This window comes from Aegilops tauschii, chromosome 1 (assembly GCF_002575655.3).
Source record: "Aegilops tauschii subsp. strangulata cultivar AL8/78 chromosome 1, Aet v6.0, whole genome shotgun sequence".
Classification (NCBI taxonomy): Eukaryota; Viridiplantae; Streptophyta; class Magnoliopsida; order Poales; family Poaceae; genus Aegilops; species Aegilops tauschii.
Genome location: NC_053035.3, coordinates 28,501,040 through 28,522,811, shown reverse-complemented (window position 1 = coordinate 28,522,811; position 21,772 = coordinate 28,501,040).

The window sequence follows — 21,772 nt, the reverse complement described above, 5'->3', positions numbered from 1 at the left end:
CCGCACAAGGCTCGTGGTTTACCCAGATTAAAAGCCACTGGAGTTGAAGAAAGCAGCGAAGAATAGCGAGAACACCGATGAACTATCCAAACCCTAAACGCAGATCTGAGATAGAAGGAAAGGTGCACTTACGGAAGATGAGGAGCAGCGGTGGCGCGCCGGAGTTTCTGATCCAACCAGGTTGATCCAGCGGCCTGGGTCGGTGCAGCGGTCGAAGGTAGCGGCGGCGGAGGTCTAGCGGCAGAAGAGATGCGAGAGGAAGACAAAGGAAGGGGTAAAAATGATAAAGACCCCTGTCCCTATTTACAAGGGGGTGGGTACAAGGCATGTGCGGGAATCGAGGAGGCCAAAATCATCATATGGCTATATGGACGCCTCGGTTTTCAGGAGGCTCATTAAGATAAGTACCAATTAAGATATTCTGGGCTATGCGTGATGTTAATGCGAAATGATGTCATGGCGGTTTAAGAAAATTTTCTGAGCTGATGTCACGGCGGGTTACAGCAAGGTTATTAGACAACTGATGCAAGATTGTGACAAGTCGGGTATTGAAGATTGATGTGAACAAGTTCAAATCAACCTGGGGCCTAATGTTGGGTATATAACTACTGGGTATGAACCGCCTAGGAGGGGCCAGGGTCATACTACTGGCGGCTTACCAATAAAGATGGCGGATCATACGAGCCCGTTGACGGCCCAAGACCCAGAGGTGATTTAAGGCCCAGGAGGATGAACCGCCATGTATGTATGACTTGTATTGTAAGGCAAGCGTAGTTAGTCACCGAGCCGGACACGTTGTGTATGAGCCGGCCGGGACTTTGTGAACCGACGGGCGTCAACCTGTGTATATAAAGGGACGACCCGACGGCGGTTTAGGGCAATAGAGAAGAGATCGAGAACTAGGTCAAGCGTATTCGTTCCCTGGTAATCGACGCCCAATCAATACAACCCTAAACTGGATTAGGCCTTTACTTTCACCGCAAGGGGCCGAACCAGTATAAACTCCCTGTGTTCTTTGTCCCGTTTAACCCCTTTAAGCTAACCTAGTTGTGATGGCTCCACGACTAAGTCCTTCCGCTAGGACATCTGTCGTGACAATTCCACGACAATAAGCATGACAGAAAAAAAATCGTTTGGCCCAAAATGTCACGGATGTGCCTTTTTTTGTAGTGAAGAGGGTTTACTTTGTCCAATTTGATGTTATTTTTAGCTCATAACTTCTTATTACTATATATTTTGACACTATAAATGCTCAAGTTGATACATATATTGTTATGAAAAATGGCTGATAAACATATTATGTACCGATTTCGGATATGGGTAACAAAGGTAAGCAAAAGAGATCTTTAGCCATGTGCCCTTACTTAAGAGTAGAGGACAATAAGTCAAGGTCGGTGATTACGTGGTCCCATTATCATTCACTCTAGATCATGCCCCATGCACCGGGTGTCTTCATTGCTTACTTCTCAAAGTTTCTGCATATGGTGCACCACCCATCATTTATACCTCCAAGATGAAACAATTTGTCCATCAATTGAAGCCTGTTCTTCGAGAGTTTTTGTGTCGTTAGATTTGTAGGCACTGAGAGCAAGCCGGGAAGAGGAAGAAAGAGAGATCTCAAGAGCAATAGGAATGTGAACATGGAGGAAAGACCTCTTTGTTTGTTTGCTCCTCTTGTGCTGGAGGTGCAAACATTTGTCATGAATCCTTTCCTGATGCCTCCCATTCCTACCGTTCTTGTGAACTCCTTCCTCTTCCTTTTGGCTTATGCAATAGCTCTAGTGGAGAAACATAGACATGTGTCCACATATTTAGATAACATGAGGCCTCGAAGGGGAGCCCGGAAGAGGGAAAATAGAAGGCCTTAGAGTATTGAGAATGTGAACATGGAGGAAAGCCTAACTTGCTCGGTTTTCACCTCTAGTGTTGGAGGTGATAATTTAGTTTGGTGTTTCCCGTTGCCTCACATTCCTATTATTCTAAAGCACTCCTTCCTCTTCATTTTTTTTGTCTTGCTTGGTCGATTTAGCTTACAAACCAAATATGCGTGTGCACATATTCGATGTGAAATCACAAAAGAGACTAGGAAGAGGAAGAAAGAGAGGGCCTAAGAGCAATGGGAATGAGAGCATAGACGAAAACCTAACTTATCAGTTCTTCACCTCTTGTGTTGAGATGAAACCATGTTTGGTATTTCCCAATGCCTCTCATTCCTGTTGTTCTTAAGCGCCTCCTTCCTCTTCCTTTTAGTTTGCTAAATCGTTTAGCGGGAAAACCAAACATATATGTGTATATATTCAGATGATATGAGATGTCCATAGCGAGACAGGAAAAGGAAGTAAAGAGGGCCTAAGAGCAGTGCACATGGGAACATGATGGAAAGCTAAAGTCCTCGTTCAGCATCTAACACTAGAGAATGATTTGGTTTGAGTTTTTCTGATGCCTCTCGTTCCTATTGTTCTTTTTTGCTCCTTCCTCTTCCTTTTGGACCACACAACATAAAAAAGGATTCATAGTATAACTTGATTTGGTTCATGTTCATATGCTTTGTGTATAACAGGAAGAGAAAGTAAAGAGGGCTTAAGTGCAGTGTGCTTGGAAACCTAATGAAAGGCTACATCTCTCGCTCATCGGCTAACACTATATGATGTTTTTGCTTTCCTAATGAATCTCATGCCTATTGTTCTTTTGTGCCCCTTCATCATCCTTTTGGACCACATTATAACATATAAAAATTCATAGTATAATGTGGTTTGATTCAAGTTCATATACTCCGCATAGTAGGAGGGTTATTTTTCATGGTTTTATGTCATGCCTTAATCCATGGTAAGATAAGATAGAGAACGGCTTTCCTACCATCACTAGCAGCAGAGGGTGCTATCGGAACCCTTGGTTTGCATCAAGATCCGAACTTCTAGTTGGATAAGGTTCTGAATTGTTGCATTATTGGAGATCACATTTACAGAAGAGGAAATCATGTGGGGGGCTTTACTGGGCGGTGGACGAAAATGGCAAGCTAGAGTCTGAAAAGTCAGATTTATAAGTGGAATGGGGACAACTGCTTTCCAGCATTGGTCAGCTAGCATGCTCTATTTAGAGAATGCCTACGTTCTAGCTTTTGTTGCTTTGCTAGCAGTGAAAGGTTCCATTCATCTCGGTTTATTTATAGTAGGTTTTAGTATGAAAGGTCCCATTCATCTACTGCATAAGCTAACAAGGATTCTACACCTTTTCAACTATGGTGGAAAGTGCTGCATTTGTTCATGCTGTCCCGGTTGGCACTGTGTTATTTAATGTGCTCTTGAAGATCATGAGCCATTGTACACCCCAGCGAGGAACTTTAAGCAATCATCCATTTATTTTCAGTCTTGCAAACTTTGGTTGGCACTGCGCGCTATGCATCCGAAAGAGCCATCGAATTCTCACCCAAAATAAGTTTGTATTCAAGCTGACCATTTATTTTGTGTTGCAGTGCCATCCGGTTCCCATAACTGCATCATTTAGTTGGGCGGCTCCAATCTCCAAAATATACCGCGGGAGCCGTTCGTCGGATTTGAACAAGCTCCTTTCTCTAAGATGTCAGGGCTGGGTGATGGAAAAACAACCATGGGAGGTTCATCCAGCAGCACTAGTAAGCTTGAAGATCATTTTGGAGAGGGCATCATGCCCCCCGTGATGTTAGTGTTGCTGGAGGAGGATATGTTGTCTAGTGCAGCGACGTTCAGGTATAGATCATCTATATCTTTGGCATTTTGGTTCGACTTGGTACTGAACTGATGAATTTATGCAGCATCGTGATCTCCCTAACAATTGTTGAATAAATAGGCAATTTCTCGATTAAATTAATCCACGAGTAAATCACTAGCATGGCATTGACACAAATAAACGCATACTGATATTCAGTCAAGCAAGCACATACTACTCTAATTGCAGAAAGATCTACGTATAACGCAAGCATGGCTAAAACAAAAAACAGTAGGAGCGGGATAAACGAGTTATACCCTCTAGTAGGCCATGCAGAGGCCGCGGCGTTGGTGGTAGCAGCGGCGTCCTCGGCGGTCTTCTTGTCGGCTTCAGCTTTCTCGATGGCGGCACGTTCGGCGTCGGTGGACATGGTGATGATGAGGGCGACGCAGACGTAGAGGAAGTAGACGAACAGCGAGCAGTCGCGTAGTCGCTTCCCAAAAACCTATTCGCCTCTCTCCCGTACAGGAACCGAAGAGACGGGGTTTCGGAGACCTGCTCTCCCGTCGACCGTGTTCGCGGCGGACGGGATGGAGTCACCGGCGGCAGCAGCAGCAAAGCAACGACGGTGGGCGTGCGCGTGAGCAGATGTGATCTGTTCGTAGCGGCTAGGGTTAGGAGGCACCGCACGCTTATATAGGCGCAGCCGCGTGGAGAGACGTGGGCTCGACTCACGTCCGAGTCAGTGACAGCCCACGATCCGACGTCTCAGATTATGGCCTAGCTGTCAGAGAACTCTCCGTTAGTGACTGGCAAAAATAAGCGCGTCGGGCCTCATCTCTTCTCAAGCTCCAATAGCATGTAGAAGAGAATCCCTTATAAGGAGGTCCAACTCCTCTTCCACTTCCGGGGTGGGACTAAACTTCCCACTACACCTAGTAACATATAACCCACATGGGCCCTTAGAGATTTTTCAGAAATTGCTATATGGGCCTAGAGCCCATCTCAAATTTCAGCAACAATCTTGTTCCTCTGATGGTAAAACAATTAACACTGCTCACACCTTCAACGCAATATGAGAGTATCACGCTTAATGAAGTTTATGAAGCTTTAAACTCTAAGGAGAAGATGAAACTAATGGTGCCTCATGATGGTTCAAGTTCATCCCAAGCAGAGGGATTATCTGTTCGTGGCAGGACAAAGGAGAAGAACTCCAATAATGGAAACAGAGGCAAAAGTAAAACGACTACAGGGGCCGGTCGCAATCCAGAGACAAGAAATATTGCAGATATTGCAAGAGAGACGAGCATGACATCTCAGAATGTTTCAAGTTGCAGAATAAAGAAAAGAGAAAAGGTAACAAACAAGGTGAAAATTCTGCTAACGTTGCTCGTGATGATTGTTCCGATGATGCTCTTGTCGTTATTGCTGGATGTGCTGAGACCAATGATGAGTGGGTACTTGATACCGCATGCACGTTTCATATGTGTCCACATAGAGATTGGTTTAATACTTTTGATTCCACTACTTCTGCTGGTTCCGTTTTGGGTTTTGATAATTCACCATGCAAGATTGAAGGCATAGGTTCTATTCGAATCAAGATGTTTGATGGCACAATCAGAACTTTGACAGATGTTCGGTATATTCCGAAGATGAAGAGAAATCTTATCTCTGTTAGTGCCCTTGATGCAAAGGGGTATAAGTATTCAGGTGGAGATAGTGTTTTGAAGGTCACCAAAGGCTCCCTTGTTGTGATGAAAGGTGACTTAAGTTCGACCAATGGTCTTTATTACCTTCGAGGTTCTACCGTTTCAGGTAACGCTACTCCAGCTATTTCAAAGAATTCTGATTGTGATGCTGCTAACCTTTGGCATATGCGTCTTGGACATATGAGTGAACTTGGTTTGGCAGAGTTAAATAAGAGAGGTCTTCTTGATGGATATGAACCTGGTAAATTGAAATTTTGTGAGCATTGTATCTTCGGCAAGCACAAGAGGGTGAAGTTCAACACTTCGACTCATACAACCGAAGGTATTCTTGATTATGTCCACTCTGATTTATGGGGACCATCTCGCGAGAAGTCACTAGGTGGTGCTAGTTACATGCTGACTATTATTGATGATTATTCGAGAAATGTTTGGCCTTATTTCTTGAAGCATAAATATGAAGCATTCTCAGCATTTAAGGAATTGAAGATTATGATTGAAAGGCAGACTGAAAAGAAGGTAAAAATACTTCGCACTGATAATGGTATGGAATTCTGTTCTAAGCAATTTAAGAATTATTGCAAGTCTGAAGGCATTGTCAGACATTACACCGTTCCTTATACTCCTCAACAAAACGGTGTTGCTGAGCGTATGAACATGACCATTATTTCCAGAGCCCGTTGCATGTTGTCCAATGCAGGTTTGCATAGGCGTTTTTGGGCTGAGGCCGCTTCCACTGCTTGTTATCTCATTAACCGTTCACCATCTATTGCTCTTAATAAGAAAACTCCAATTGAGGTATGGTCTGGTTCACCTGCTGATTATTCACAGTTGAGAGTTTTTGGTTGCACTGCTTATGCTCATGTTGATAATGGAAAGTTGGAGCCTAGGGCTGTTAAGTGCATCTTTCTTGGTTATAAGTCTGGTGTTAAAGATTTTAAATTGTGAAATCCTGAAACCCAGAAGGTTGTTATTAGCAAAAATGTTATCTTTAATGAATCTGCTATGTTACATGATGTTTCATCTACTAATGTTCCCGTTGAGAGTGAACAACAGCCTATTGTTCAGGAGCCTACTGTTCAGGTGGAGCGGCATGTTATTGATTCAGGTGATACATGTGGTAATAAAATTGTTGCACATGATGAACCCGTCGTTGATAATGATCATGTCACTCCCACTCCAAATCAGCCTATTGTTCCACCCAGTTGGAATCTTGCACGTGATAGAGTTAGGAGGGGTTCTAATAAACCTGACAGGTTAATTGAAGAGTGCAATATTGTTTCTTTTGCTTTATCTGTTGCAGAAGAAATTGAAGGTAATTCTGAGCCTTTTTCATATTCCGAGGCTATTATTTCGGGTGATAGTAATAAGTGGATGACTGCTATGCATGATGAGATGGAATCACTTGAAAAGAATGGCACTTGTGATTTAGTAAAATTACCTAGAGAGAAGAAACCTATTCGTTGCAAGTGGGTTTTCAAGAGGAAAGAAGGTGTTTCTCCTAATGATGAGACAAGATATAAAGCAAGGTTAGTTGCTAAAGGTTACAGTCAGATTCCAGGTATTGACTATAACGAAGTCTTTTCTCCTGTTGTGAAGCATAGCTCTATTCGCACTTTACTCAGTATTCTTGCCATGCATGATCTCGAGCTTGAACAATTGGATGTTAAAACTGCATTCTTACATGGAGAATTAGAAGAGGATATTTATATGGAACAACATGAAGGTTTTGTTATTCCTGGAAAAGAAAAGCTTGTCTGTAAGTTAAAGAAATCTCTTTATGGATTGAAGCAATCCCCTAGTCAGTGGTACAAGAGATTTGACACCTTTATGCTCTCTCAAGGTTTCAAAAGGTCTAATTATGATAGTTGTGTTTATTTGAAAACTGTCAAAGGTTCAACTATTTATTTGCTCCTTTATGTTGATGATATGCTTATTGCTCCAAAGAGTATGTCAGATATTAATGAACTAAAGAAGCAATTGAGTAATGAATTTGAGATGAAGGATTTGGGTGCAGCAAAGAAAATACTTGGCATGAAAATATCCAGAGATAGACCGTCTGGAAAAGTATATCTAAGTCAGAAGGGATATATTGATAAAGTTCTTCGTCGTTTTAATATGCATAATGCCAAGCCGGTGAGTACTCTGTTAGCTGCACACTTCAAGTTATCATCAGCCTTATGTCCTAAGTCAGATGCAGATATTGAGTACATGTCTAGAGTTCCCTATTCAAGTGCACTTGGTTCACTTATGTATGCCATGGTTTGTTCCCGTCCGGATTTATCTTATGCATTGAGTGTTGTCAGTAGATACATGGCTAATCCTGGAAAAGAGCACTGGAAAGCAGTTCAGTGGATTTTCAGATACCTGCGTGGTACTTCTAATGCTTATTTATAGTTTGGGGAAACTGGAGATGGACTTGTTGGTTTTGTTGATTCTGATTTTGCTGGTGATTTGGATAAGAGAAGATCGCTCACAGGTTATGTTTTCATCATTGGTGGTTGTGCTGTGAGTTGGAGAGCAACTTTGCAGTCTATTATGGCATGTTCCACTACTGATGCCGAGTATATGGCTATTTCTGAGGCATGCAAAGAAGCTATCTGGTTGAAAGGTTTGTATTCTGAGCTTTGTGGAGATTCATCTTGCCCTACCATATTTTCTGACAGTCAAAGTGCTATATATCTTACAAAGAATCTAATGTATCATGAGAGAACAAAGCACATTGATGTCAGATTTCATTATATTCGAGATGTTGTTGTTGAAGGTGATTTAAAGGTATGCAAGATAAGTACTCATGATAATCCTGCTGATATGATGACAAAGCCAGTTCCGACCAATAAGTTTGAGCTTTGCTCAGGCTTAGGTTGTATTTCTCACTAGTTCTATGGACTTTGACGCACAAGGTGTTTATACTGATTTGGATGGAGTTATTCACTTTCTTCGACTCCTAGAGGGAATTTGGATCAAGGTGGAGATTGTTAAATTGTGATCCAAATTATACCGTATTGGACTAGACGTAGTACAAACGGTGTGGGCTTTTACGTTGGTACCGACGCATACGAGTACAACTCGTTTACTTGTCCTCCAAGGAATCTCATGTATTGCCCTCTTATATACCCCATATAGTCGCACCTCAGACGGTCTGTCATCTCGTGCTTGTAATACTCCTCCTCATAGTAATTGCGCCTTCGTGCGTCCGTGATTTTCTCCCGCAAGAGTTTCCACGTAAAAATCCGTGTCTCTCTGTCTCGTTTATTTCTCGTTATTATCTAATATCCTATTAGCGCTGACTGAACTTTTGTCAAACTATCGCGAGGCAAACTGAAATGTGGTGCGAGCTACTGTAGTTTACTACTCTTTACTGAACTGATGCAGGGTTACGTCCGTAATGTCACCATCAGAGCCCTCGCCGACGGCTGACCCCTCCTCTGCTGCAACCATTCGCCGTCCTTTGAGGTTGACACGCCGACGCCCACCATGTGCTCGACCGAATGCTCGGGGAACGATGCTAGCAGGGTGCTGCGAACATCGTCTCTGCCTCTCTGGGTGGGTACTCCAACCCCACGATGACATTTGCGCGGTAGTTCAGGTGCGTGCCGACGTCGAGGACGTCGCCGCGGCGCACATGTTGTTCTACAAAGTGCAGCTGTGACCTCTGCAACCTCAGGTCACGACAAAGGCAGATCCAAGCGTTGGTTATCCTGGCCAAGACCGTGGCCGTTGTCCGAGTTCAGCTGAAACAATCATCGACCAGATAGCTGTTAATTGTTGTTGTAATTTTGGAGTTCAGCTGAAAGAGCATGGGCATCACCTCAGGCATGTATATGAAACAATCTATCGGTGAGCGACATAAATTTCTTACAGTATCCTACCGGTTGCCAAGTTGCATAGGATGAGCACCGATTCTGAAATTCATTCACAACTTCTTGCTACGCTGGGGAGCTCTTGCTGTTTCTTGCTCATGATTAGAGAGTTTTGAGGTGTTTGCATTGTCTTCAGCAGCGGGTCCTATGGCCTACACTTGCTGATTTGGGTTTCCAAGAATAGAAAACTATGGCTATGCATCAACTAAAAGAGGGGTTATCAAAGCGAGTGCTTATATGATTTACTCGGATCTACAAGACTGCAAGTATCTAGACTTCTAGAGGGAGGAGGCCAACCTTTGACACTATTCTGTGCTTGAAACCATTGGCATCATTCCATAAGAAGCGCCTGGGTGTTAAGTGCTAGTGTTTTACTATTCGCGGAGTCTTGATTGGAACTCTTGCATTATGTACCAACGGATCCGGGTGTCTGGATTTCCGAGGCTCTCAAACTCATTATGGCACCGCCTTGCGGGCAAGGAAGTTTCCAAGATGGATGTTCTGGCCTCTCCTCTTACACATTCCATGACTTGGGCTGGTATTACCGGTTTCGAGCAGCGGGAGCTGCCCTTCTGCAGTCAACTACAGAGAGCCGATGCCCGCAAACAAAACTACAAAGAGCTGATGCAGGCAAACGAAAGCAGTATCTCTCTGATCTCCATTCTTGCTGCTCTGCAACCAACTCTTTTAACCAGTCACTGATTTGTGTACCGGCAACAATGGAGGGTGTCTACTAGATACCCACTTGCATTGCTAGCTCACAGGATAATGGTAACGAGAGAGATCATTTGAATATTATAGCATTAACTGGAGGGGGGAGTTTATTTTTCGTCCTTCAACTCTCTCAACCTGATGACATTTCGCTGCTTTCAGAATTACGGTGTCTAATGGATCCTTTAGGCAACCAGTGGTCTATCTGATGGTCTCTTTAGATAGTTTCATTCTGTTTAAGGGAGAAATGTAACCAACTGTCCTTGTTCTTGTTTACTGTTCCCTGTAGAACTTAAAAAAATATTAGGCATGTACTTTACGCTTATCAGTGGCCAGCGAGCGGCTGTGTGAGCTGGCCCGCGCAGGTTCGAGCATTGTCTCGGACGCTGTCGTCTCACATTCTCCTCTTAATTAAAAATCAGTAGGGGCTTCTCCCCCTACTGGCCTAGTTTCTACTTTATGCTTATCAGTTTCTTATAGAACATGCATTTCTTTTTGCTAGAGTAAGTATGTGCATGTTCTAAGTACTTATGTTGATTCATACACGTGCTTAAAATATTACTTTGTGCTCTAGTGCGGCGGGCATATTAAGTTATTAACATTAGCTCTGTTGTGTTTCCTTGATGATGTGAAGCCAATCATTACCTGGTCCCCTTTTCTGACAGGAATGCACATATTGGACACTTATTAGAGCATCTCTAGCCGCGCCCCCAACATGCCCTCCCCAGGCGTTTTTTCCGCGCCCGCGCTCAAAAATCGGCTCAGGCGTTTTTTCCCCAGGAGCCCGATTTTCGCCGGTTTGAGCCGAAACTGGCGCCGGCGGACCCAGGCCGAATCTGGCGCGCTGGGGGGCGCCGGGGCGAGCGGTTTTGGCGCGAAAGCGGATGGGCCCGCCGAGTCAGCGAGACGCCGCTTCGTCGCCCTCATCTCCTCGGTTCCCGCGGGAATCAATGCGAAGGCTGCCGCGCTGGTCAGCCTCCATTGATGCCTCACGGGTGGCGCAGTGAACGCGCCACGACGCGCGTCCAGCCACGTGTCGCCCGACATGCAGCCCGTCGCCGCCCCGCTATGGCTATAAAAGGCGCCCTCCCCGCCGGTGGACGCCACAGCCCTCGTTCCCCCCCTCTCCGGCGTAGGTAGCAACACTCCCCTCCTCCCGCTGATGAGAAAGATGGTCGAGAGGTACCTAGGCGACGGTGCGGCGGCGAACGGCTTCGGCCGCCGCCACCTCCAAGAGCAGGAGGCGCGCCTACTCTACGAGGCCGAGTACCCGGCGCTCCCGGACATGCGGGTGCCGGCGACGTGGAGGCTGAGTGCCGACAGCGCGCCAGTGCCACCGGTGCCCGAAGGGGCGGCGCGGCGGGCTGAGATCGCCCGCATCCGCTCGTCCCTGACGCAGGAGCAGAGGGACGAGCCGCGCTACGCCACCGACAGCCACAACCTCTGGACCATGTACTTCCAGCGCCGCTGCGAGGAGCAGATTGCCGCCACCAACGGCGTCATCCCCCTCGGCCAATTCAACGCCGACGGGCGACGCGAGTGGTGGGGCATGCCAGGCCGCACCCTCGAGGCCGTCCTCGACCACATCGAGACCGGCAACGTGCCGCGCCTCGAGTACATGCAGCGGTCGTCCTTCTCTCGCCGCCGTGGTAGCTCTTGGACGCCGCGGCGGATGGAGCCGGGGTCGTCCTCGTCGTCAGGTTCCAGCTCACCGGCCACGCTCCGCCCCGTCAAGCCCGAGCCGGAGGAGACGCCGGTCGGGCGCCGCACGCGCAGCGGTGCCCTCGTCATCAACGAGGGTGCCCGGCCCTCCCCGCCTGGTCCGGCCGAAGCCCGAGCCGGGGCTGCTCCCGGTGAAGCTGGAGCACGTTGAGATGGCAGCCCCCGACGACGAGTCCACCCTCAAGTGGGCGAAGGAGGACTACGTCCGGGAGCAGGTCCGCCGCCAGCGCTGGGCGTACGCGGAGCTCCAGGCCCGGCGCCGCGGGCGCGAGGAGGGCGGCTTCATCGTCCTCGACAGCGACGAGGAGGACGAGGCCAGGCCGTCCAGCGCGCAACCGCGCCTCGACGACCTTGGCCAGGGCTGCAGCAGGGACGTCGCCGGCCCAAGCCAGCCACGCGACGATGACGACGACGGCGACGGCAGCGACTACACCCGCTTCTACAGGCTTCTCGGCATGTAGACGACGGCGGCGGCGGCGGCGGTGGCGGCTAGGCATAGTTTGGCGTAGTTTAGGCGTAGTTTGCATGTTTTATGTATAAATTTCAATGAAGTTTCGCAGAGTTCGTGCAAAAGTTGCCCAGTTTGCATATATTTTGTACAACATCGCCGAACCCGGGGTGACCGGTGGGCCGACGACTGGGAGCTAGGTCGCCCCCACGCGCCAATCTAGCGCCGGCTCGCCCCCAGGGGGCTCTTTTTCGGCGCCCTAGGGGGCCGAATGGCTGAAGATGCTCTTAGCTCTTATGGTAACTTAGGATAAATTTTATCACCCCCAAGGTCTCTAGCTGTGCATATCAAGTAGATTGCACTAAGGAGGATTGCACATTTTATTGTTGTGACTTACTCTCTGTAGTAGCTTATAGTAGGTGCAGTTGAATTTGATGAACAACACGTAGTTCCTGCATTTTCAGAATATTAATTTAAAGGCAAATGTGCTTGGTGAAATTGGGAGATTTACGAGTAGGAGGGCACTACTTCAAATTCAAGGAACTCCCCACTACTGCATTTTTTCAATATCCCGGTTAACTAATCATGAATAACTGGAGTTAACTTGATCAGTATGCATCACCATTTTCCGATTTGAGGGTGTTGGGTCAACTTACGCCTTTGCGCTAATGTCATCTCAAAACTTATTACATTCCTAAAAGCAAAAGCTACATATGTTGTTGATTACTCTAAGTAGGAACGATCATCTAAGCTATTTATATGGACAAGTTTTTCATCATTTTCTATTTTGCTTCCTCATGTACCAGCCCTGCTAACTTGCTACCTTCTATATGTAGTGCAGATGGAGTTTCTATTTGGGATGCATCATGCATGCCTCTGAAACCAGTTCCCTAAAAGGACATTAGACAAGAACAAATATTTGTCTGTTCTCTCTAGAATACTAACAATTTGTCTTTACTCGATAGAATACTTAATGTTTACTAATGAAATACTGTGAACAAATTATATAGCACCTATTGTTATGTTCTGATACTATCCCTTGGTAATGAACAAGGATTAAGTTTCAGTAACTATCCTTTTCTTTCTGGGAATCTTCTGTAGCCCTGAAGTGCTTTACACGTATAGTACAGGACAATGTGCCCCATTATCCTTGACTTTAGTGATACTCGATGCACTGAGTGTCTTCATTACATGATCCCTCTGTGATTCTCGACATAATGCACAACACATCTATTTATACATCAATGTTGAAACACTTCATCCAGCAATTCAAGCTTGTTGTTTGATACTGTTTTTCTTCGGAGTTTGTAGGCTCTGAGAGTAAATAGGGAAGAGAAAGAAAGAGATAACATAAGAGCACTAGGAATGGGAACATGGAGGGAAGTGTAACTTTTTTGTTTTCACCCCTCATGTTGGAGGTGCAAATAATTAGTTTTTTGCTTTCCTAATGTCTCCAATTCCTATGGTTCTTGAGCACTCCTTCCTCCCCACCTCCCTTTCCGTCTGAGACGGTAAATATGTGTGTACATACTTTGACAATCTGAGATCTAGAAGGCTAGTCGAGAAGAGGAAGAAAAGATAGCATGAGAGCAGTGGGAATGGGAACATGAAGGAAAGCCTAACTTGCTTTTTTTCACCTCTAATGTTGGAGGTGAGAATTTAGTTTGGTATTTCCCGATGTCTCCTATTCCTATTGTTCTCAAGCACTCCTTCCTTTCTTTTTGGCTTGCTTGGTTGCTTTAGTGTAAAAAATATATATGTGCACATATTTGTTATGAGATCACAAAAGCAAGCTAGGAAGAGGAAGAAGGAGAAGGACTAAGAGCAGCGGGAATGAGAACATAGAGGAAAAGTCTAACTATTGGTCCACTTCGTGTGTTGAGATGGAAATTTAGTTTGATATTTCCTGATGCCTCTCATTCCTATCCTTATGCGCCCCTTCCTCTTCCTTTTCGTTTGTGAAATCATTGAAGTCGACAAATAGAACATATATGTGCATATATTCAGGTCATACGAGTTGTCCACTGTGCGTCAGGGAGAGTAAGAAAGAGGGCCGAAGAGCGATGGGCATGGGAACATGATGGAAGGCTAGAGAATTCAGTTCCTCGTCTAAGACTGAAAGAGGCTTTGTTTTGAGTTTTCATGATGCCTCCTATGCCTATTTGTCTTTGGTGTTCCTTCCTCTTCCTTCTCGATCACACAGCATAAAAAAGATGCATAGTATAATATGATTTCATTCAACCTGCATAGTTTTCTATGTTTGCTTGTTTGTTTCTTTGGCATGCCTTAATCCATTCATAAGATAAGATGTCAGCTTAACGGGGCTACTGGTTTAGATAATTTAGTAGTACTGTAATTCATTTTCTAGATTTTACTAGCACCACAAACAAAGCAAGACTAATAATACAGCATTTAGTGATCTAAACGCTCTTATATTAGTTTAGGAGGGAGTACTATAAGATGTGACGCAAAACTTTAATACATAAACTAATACAGATTCTTCACTAGTTCTGGTATGTTGAACCTATGTGCGAAATAAAATCAGTTCAATGACACATTTTAGGTAAGACTTATAGCAGAAATAAGAGTGACAAAGATGGTAATTAGCTCACAAAACATGTAACAGTAAATGCATTGCACATTTTTTAGCATCAACTAGCATCCACCCTGAAAATGATTTGAATCGGACAAACTGTTCCTAGAGACTTCACACATGCACATAGCAAAGTAATGATATACACGCACTAGTAGAAAAGAGGGCTTTGGTTCAGGCCGGGTCAGCCCATTAGTCACGGTTCAGTCCAGAACCGGGACCAATGGGGGCATTGGTCCCGGTTCGTGAGGCCAGGGGCCTGCCGGGCCTCGTGGGGGCATTGGTCCCGGTTCGTCTGGCCCCTTTGGTCCTGGTTGGTGGGACAAACCGGGACCAATGGGCCTCGCTCCTGGCCCACCACCATTGGTCCCGGTTGGTGGCTTGAACCGGGACCACAGGCTGCCCTTTAGTCCCGGTTCATGCCACGAACCGGGACCAATGAGGTGCCTATATATGCCCCTCGCCCGCGAGCAGAGCACTCCAGTGCTTTGTTTTTCTCTGGCCGGCGAGGGGAGGGCTTTGTGGTGCTCTAGCTCACCTCCTATGCACATGAGGTGTTCGATGAGATGCCCGAGCCACACTAGTTAAGCTTTCTCCTCTCGAAGCTCGACCTCAAAGCTCCATTTTCCTCGAGATTTGTCTAGGTTTAGCGGCCCGTCACGTCCCATTCCCGTCTTCACCGCCGTCGATCGCCCGCGCCGATCTCGTCGCCGGCACCACCGTGGTGAGCCTCTTGTTCTTATCTTCTTTCTGAAAGAAAAAAATTCTTACTTTAGATAGATACTTGTCTAATTTTCTTACTATTTTATTGCTTGTTATTATGTAGTGTGATGGTTTTGGTATCCGCCCCCGTCGGCCCTCGTCCTGTCTATGATTCGGATGTGGTATATATTATCTTTATAACTATTGGTTCATTTATTGTTTATGAAAATTATGCCGACCAACGTGACATAGATTTTATTTATCTAGGAGGTATGTGAACGGGAAATTCCAACCGACCCTATTGTCGAGAGGTTAAATTTAGTTGAAGAAGAAAACAATTTCTTGAAGGAAAAAATAAAAAAATTGAGGAGGAGAAGATGATATTGGAGTTGCATGTTGCGGATGTCGTCGATGATCACAAGATCAAGATGGATGCAATGCGCTTGAAGATTAGAAAGATTAGAAAATATGCCATTCATACCGAGGCTTGGTATCATTATGCCGTTGGATCAATTGTTACCTTGGTTGCGATTATGATCGCATTTGTCTTCGTATTGAAATGTTTTACATAGTTTCAATGTATGGTTTAATTAATTAGATGCTCTGGAGAGCTATATGTTGTTAGATGAGAACTATGTATGTACTTTGGTTTTAATGTGATGGTGAACTTCTATTAATTTGGTCACTTAATTATCTATTCATGATGTTGTGTAATGGTTTTTGACACACTTAATTATATATAATGCACGCAGATGAACCGGCAATGGATGTACGGTGACAGACACACCTCCAAGTACATTAAGGGCGTGCATGATTTTCTCGAAGTGGCTGAGGCAAACAAGCAGAATGGTTTTATGTGTTGTCCATGCCCTAAATGTGGGAATACGAAGTCTTACTCTGACCGGAAAATCCTTCACACCCACCTGCTTTACAAGGGTTTCATGCCACACTATAATGTTTGGACGAGGCACGGAGAAATAGGGGTTATGATGGAAGACGGCGAAGAAGAAGAGGACGATGACAACTATGTGCCCCCTGAATATGGTGATGCTGCAACGGGGGAAGCTGCTGAAGATCAAGAGGAACCAGATGATGTGCCCAATGATGCTGCAACGGGGGAAGCTGCTGAAGATCAAGAAGAACCAGTGCCCGATGATGATGATCTCCGCCGGGTCATTGTCGATGCAAGGACGCAATGCAAAAGTCAAAAGGACAAGCTGAAGTTCGATCGCATGTTAGAGGATCACAAAAAAGGGTTGTACCCCAATTGCGAAGATGGCAACACAAAGCTCGGTACCGTACTGGAATTGCTGCAGTGGAAGGCAGAGAATGCTGTGCCTGACAAAGGATTTGAGAAGCTATTGAAAATATTGAAGAATAATCTTCCAAAGGATAACGAATTGCCTGACAGTACATACGCAGCAAAGAAGGCCGTATGCCCTCTAGGATTGGAGGTGCAGAAGATACATGCATGCCCTAATGACTGCATCCTCTACCGCGGTGCGTACAAGGATCTGAACGCATGCCCGGTATGCGGTGCATTGCGGTATAAGATCAGACGAGATGACCCTGGTGATGTTGACGGCGAGCCCCCCAGGAAGAGGGTTCCTGCGAAGGTGATGTGGTATGCTCCTATAATACCACGGTTGAAACGTCTGTTCAGAAACGAAGAGTATGCCAAGTTGATGCGATGGCACAGTGAGGACCGTAAGAAAGACGGGAAGTTGAGAGCACCCGCTGACGGGTCGCAGTGGAGAAAAATCGAGAGAAAGTACTGGACTGAGTTTGCAGCTGACCCAAGGAACGTATGGTTTGGTTTAAGCGCGGATGGCATTAATCCTTTCGGGGAGCAGAGCAGCAATCACAGCACCTGGCCCGTGACTCTATGTATGTATAACCTTCCTCCTTGGATGTGCATGAAGCGGAAGTTCATTATGATGCTAGTTCTCATCCAAGGCCGTAAGCAACCCGGCAATGACATTGATGTGTAGCTAAGGCCATTAGTTGAAGAACTTTTACAGCTGTGGAATGGAAATGGTGTACGTACGTGGGATGAGCACAAACAGGAGGAATTTAACCTGCACGCGTTGCTGTTTGTAACCATCAACGATTGGCCCGCTCTCAGTAACCTTTCAGGACAGACAAACAAGGGATACCACACATGCACGCACTGTTTAGATGACACTGAAACTATATACCTGGACAAATGCAGGAAGAATGTGTACCTGGGCCATCGTCGATTTCTTCCGACCAACCATCAATGTCGAAAGAAAGGCAAGCATTTCAAAGGCGAGGCAGATCACCGGAAGAAGCCCGCCATGCGTACCGGTGATCACGTACTTGCTATGGTCAATGATTTACACGTAATCTTTGGAAAGGGTCCCGGCGGACTAGCTGTTCCGAATGACGCTGAGGGACACGCACCCATGTGGAAGAAGAAATCTATATTTTGGGACCTACCCTACTGGAAAGACCTAGAGGTCCGCTCTTCAATCGACGTGATCCACATGACGAAGAACCTTTGCGTGAACCTGCTAGGCTTCTTGGGCGTGTATGGGAAGACAAAAGATACACCTGAGGCACGGGAGGACCTGCAACGTTTGCACGAAAAACACGGCATGCCTCCGAAGCAGTATGAAGGTCCTGCCAGCTACGCTCTTACGAAAGAAGAGAAAGAAATCTTCTTTGAATTCCTGCTCAGTATGAAGGTCCCGACTGGCTTCTCGTCGAATATAAAGGGAATAATAAATATGCCAGAGAAAAAGTTCCAGAACCTAAAGTCTCATGACTGCCACATGATTATGACGCAACTGCTTTCGGTTGCATTGAGGGGGCTTCTACCAGAAAACGTCTGATTAGCCATTGTGAAGCTATGTGCATTCCTCAATGCAATCTCTCAGAAGGTAATCGAGCCAGAAATCATACCAAGGCTAAGGAGTGATGTGGCGCAATGTCTTGTCAGTTTCAAGCTGGTGTTCCCACCATCCTTCCTCAATATCATGGCGCACGTCCTAGTTCATCTAGTCGACGAGATTGACATTCCGAGGCCCGTATTTCTACACAATATGTTCCCCTTTGAGAGGTTCATGGGAGTCCTAAAGAAATATGTCTGTAACCGCGCTAGGCCAGAAGGAAGCATCTCCATGGGCCATCAAACATAGGATGTCATTGAGTTTTGTGTTGACTTCATTCCTGGCCTTAAGAAGATAGGTCTCCCTAAATCGCGGTATGAGGGGAGATTGACTGGAAAAGACACGCTAGGAGCGGACTCAATAATATGCAGGGACGGGCATTCTTGGTCTCAAGCACACTACACAGTTCTACAAAACTCTACCTTGGTGACCCCGTATGTCGATGAACACAAGAACAGTCTGCGCTCCAAACACCCAGAGCAGTGCGACGACTGGATTACATGTGAACACATCAGGACTTTCAGCAGTTGGTTGGAAACACGTCTCAGAGGTGACAACACTGTTTGTGATGAGCTGTACTCGTTGTCCAGGGGACCATCTTTGACTGTATTGACTTACAAAGGATACGAGATAAATGGGAATACATTTTACACGATCGCCCAAGATCAAAAGAGCACCAACCAAAACAGCGGTGCCCGCTTTGATGCAGCAACCGAGAGGGGAAAGGACACATATTATGGTTACATAGTGGACATATGGGAACTTGACTACGGACATGATTTTAAGGTCCCTTTGTTTAAGTGCAAATGGGTCAATCTGTCAGGAGGCGGGGTACAGGTAGACCCACAGTACGGAATGACAACAGTGGATCTGAAAAATCTTGGGTACACTGACGAACCGTTCGTCCTAGCCAATGATGTGGCACAGGTTATCTATGTGAAGGACATGTCTACCAAACCAAGAAAAAGAAAAGATAAGGAAGCGAATACATCATACGATGAGCCAAAGCGCCACATAGTTCTTTCAGGAAAAAGGGACATCGTGGGAGTGGAGGGCAAGACAGACATATCTGAAGAATATGAAAAGTTTCATGAAATTCCTCCCTTGAAAGTCAAGGCTGAACCAAGCATCCTAATAAACGATGAAGATTATCCATGGTTACGGCGCAATAAGCAAATGACACAAGCGAAGAAAAAGTGAAGACTTTCTCCCGCAACCATTATGATGATACCATGCCAACTTTGTAACAGACGAGTATGATACCATTGTCCGTTTTGTACACGAAGTGCATCCAGTTTTTGCCGTAACCCTCTCAACTTTCTTGCACATGCTATGTGGATGAAATGATGATACCATGCCAACTTTCAACCATTTTAGAGTTCATTTGAAATGCTTTTCAATTTCAGGGTCTTATAGCTCAAAATAATCAATAAATGCATGAAAAAAAAGAAATGAAGTCAGAAAGGGTTGAAAATTGATGATGTGGCTTTGAATGGTGCATTTTGAACACATAAAAAGTCAGGAGTTCAAATAAGTTTTAAAAAATGAAATCCCTTTGTAACAGACGAGTTTCCGTATGAAATCCTGATACTTCGAAAGAGATTGTCCGTTTTATACAGGAAGTGCATCCAATTTTTGCCGTAACCCTCTCAACTTTCTTGCACATGCTATGTGGATGAAATGATGATACCATGCCAACTTTCAACCTTTTCAGAGTTCATTTGAAATGCTTTTCAATTTTAGGGTCTTATAGCTCAAAATAACCAGTAAATGCATGAAAAATGGTGCATGAAAAATAATAAATAAAATAAATAAGTAAATAGAAACAAAATAATATAAACTTTAATAAAATATATAAGTACAAACAAAATAAAATAAACTTTAATAACATAAATAAAATTTATGAAACTAAAATTATCAAAGTATTTTTTGTTCAAAACATTATAAGCTACCTCTAGTATTATTGAAACTAAAATTATATAAAATTGATGCAACTAAAATTATCGAAGTATTTTCTGTTCAAAATCATGGAAAGCAAAAAGAATTTTCATAAAGAACTTTTTTGTTAGAAACTTTAATAGCAAAAATATTATCATAAAGTAAAATAAATAAGTAATTAGAAACAAAATAAAATAAAATAAATAAGTTTTTTTTGTAAGTAGAAACAAAACAAAATAAATAAAGCAAAAAAGAAAAAAAGGCAAAAAATAAAAATTATGCCACCTACTGGGCCACCACGGCCTGAATACGACTAGAAACCCATCGATGGGCCAGGATTCAGGCCCGCAGAAGGCCCAGTAGGCCCATCAGGCATAGCAGTGACAATTAGGCCCGTAAGCCTGCAATGGAGAGGAGCTCGAGAGGGGAGCGGCAGTGGGGCTTATAAACCACTGCCCCGCCGCCGTGCTATTTTTTTTACATGTTTTTAGATTTTCATATATGTATGTATGTATTTTTAGATATATGTATTTTTTTTATGTATGTTCATATATGTATGTATGTATTTTTTACATGTTTTTTGTATGTATGTATGTATTTTTCATTTGTAATGATGTCTTAAAAATACATATATGCAAAAGTTAGATTTTTAGAAAAGTTTTATCTATATATGTTCTCTGATTTAGTACATTTTAGGTTAGTTTCATTTTTAGAAAAGTTTTATATATTTAGGAAGAAGGAATAGAAGGAAGAAGAAGGAAGAAGAAGGAAGAAGAAAAAGTTTTATATATGCAAAACTTACATTTTTAGAAAAGTTTTATATATCTAGCTAGGAAAGGAAGAAGAAGAAAAAGAATGAGAGGAAAAAGGAAAATAAGAAGAAGAAGAAAGGAGAAGAAGAGGAGAGGAAGAAGATGAGAAATAAATAAGAAGAAGAAAAAAGAAGAAAAAGAAGAGGAGAAGAAGAAAGGAATAGAGGAGAAGAAGAGAAAATTATTCTATTTTCTCTTCTTCTCCTCTATTCCTTTCTTCTTCTCCTCTTTTTTTTTTCTTCTTTTTTTCTTCAATCTTCTCCTTTATTAATATCTTCTTCTCCTCTTTTTATTTCTTCTCCGTCTTCTTATTTTTTATCGGATATGTCGTTGTCGATATACCCCGTGTCCCGATAACTTCAACACGAGGGGGGGGTTCGACCTACCCCCTCCCCGATAACATTATTTTCCCATGTATGTATGTCGTCGTTGTCGATATAACCCCCTCCCGGATAACTTCGACCGTGATAAATTATACCACGGGAGCACCCCCCGGCCCTCTCGCTCGACCAAAACTCTCGAGGACACCCAAACCCTAGAAAAAACGATGTCGGTCTCCTACCCCCTCCCGCCGCGCCCCTACCCTTGAAGCGTTGCCGAGGCCACCCCAAACCCGGAATAAGCTAGGTCTACGTTTGCACTAATATATCCACCTGCTGTCATGTTTGTGTAATAATTGCC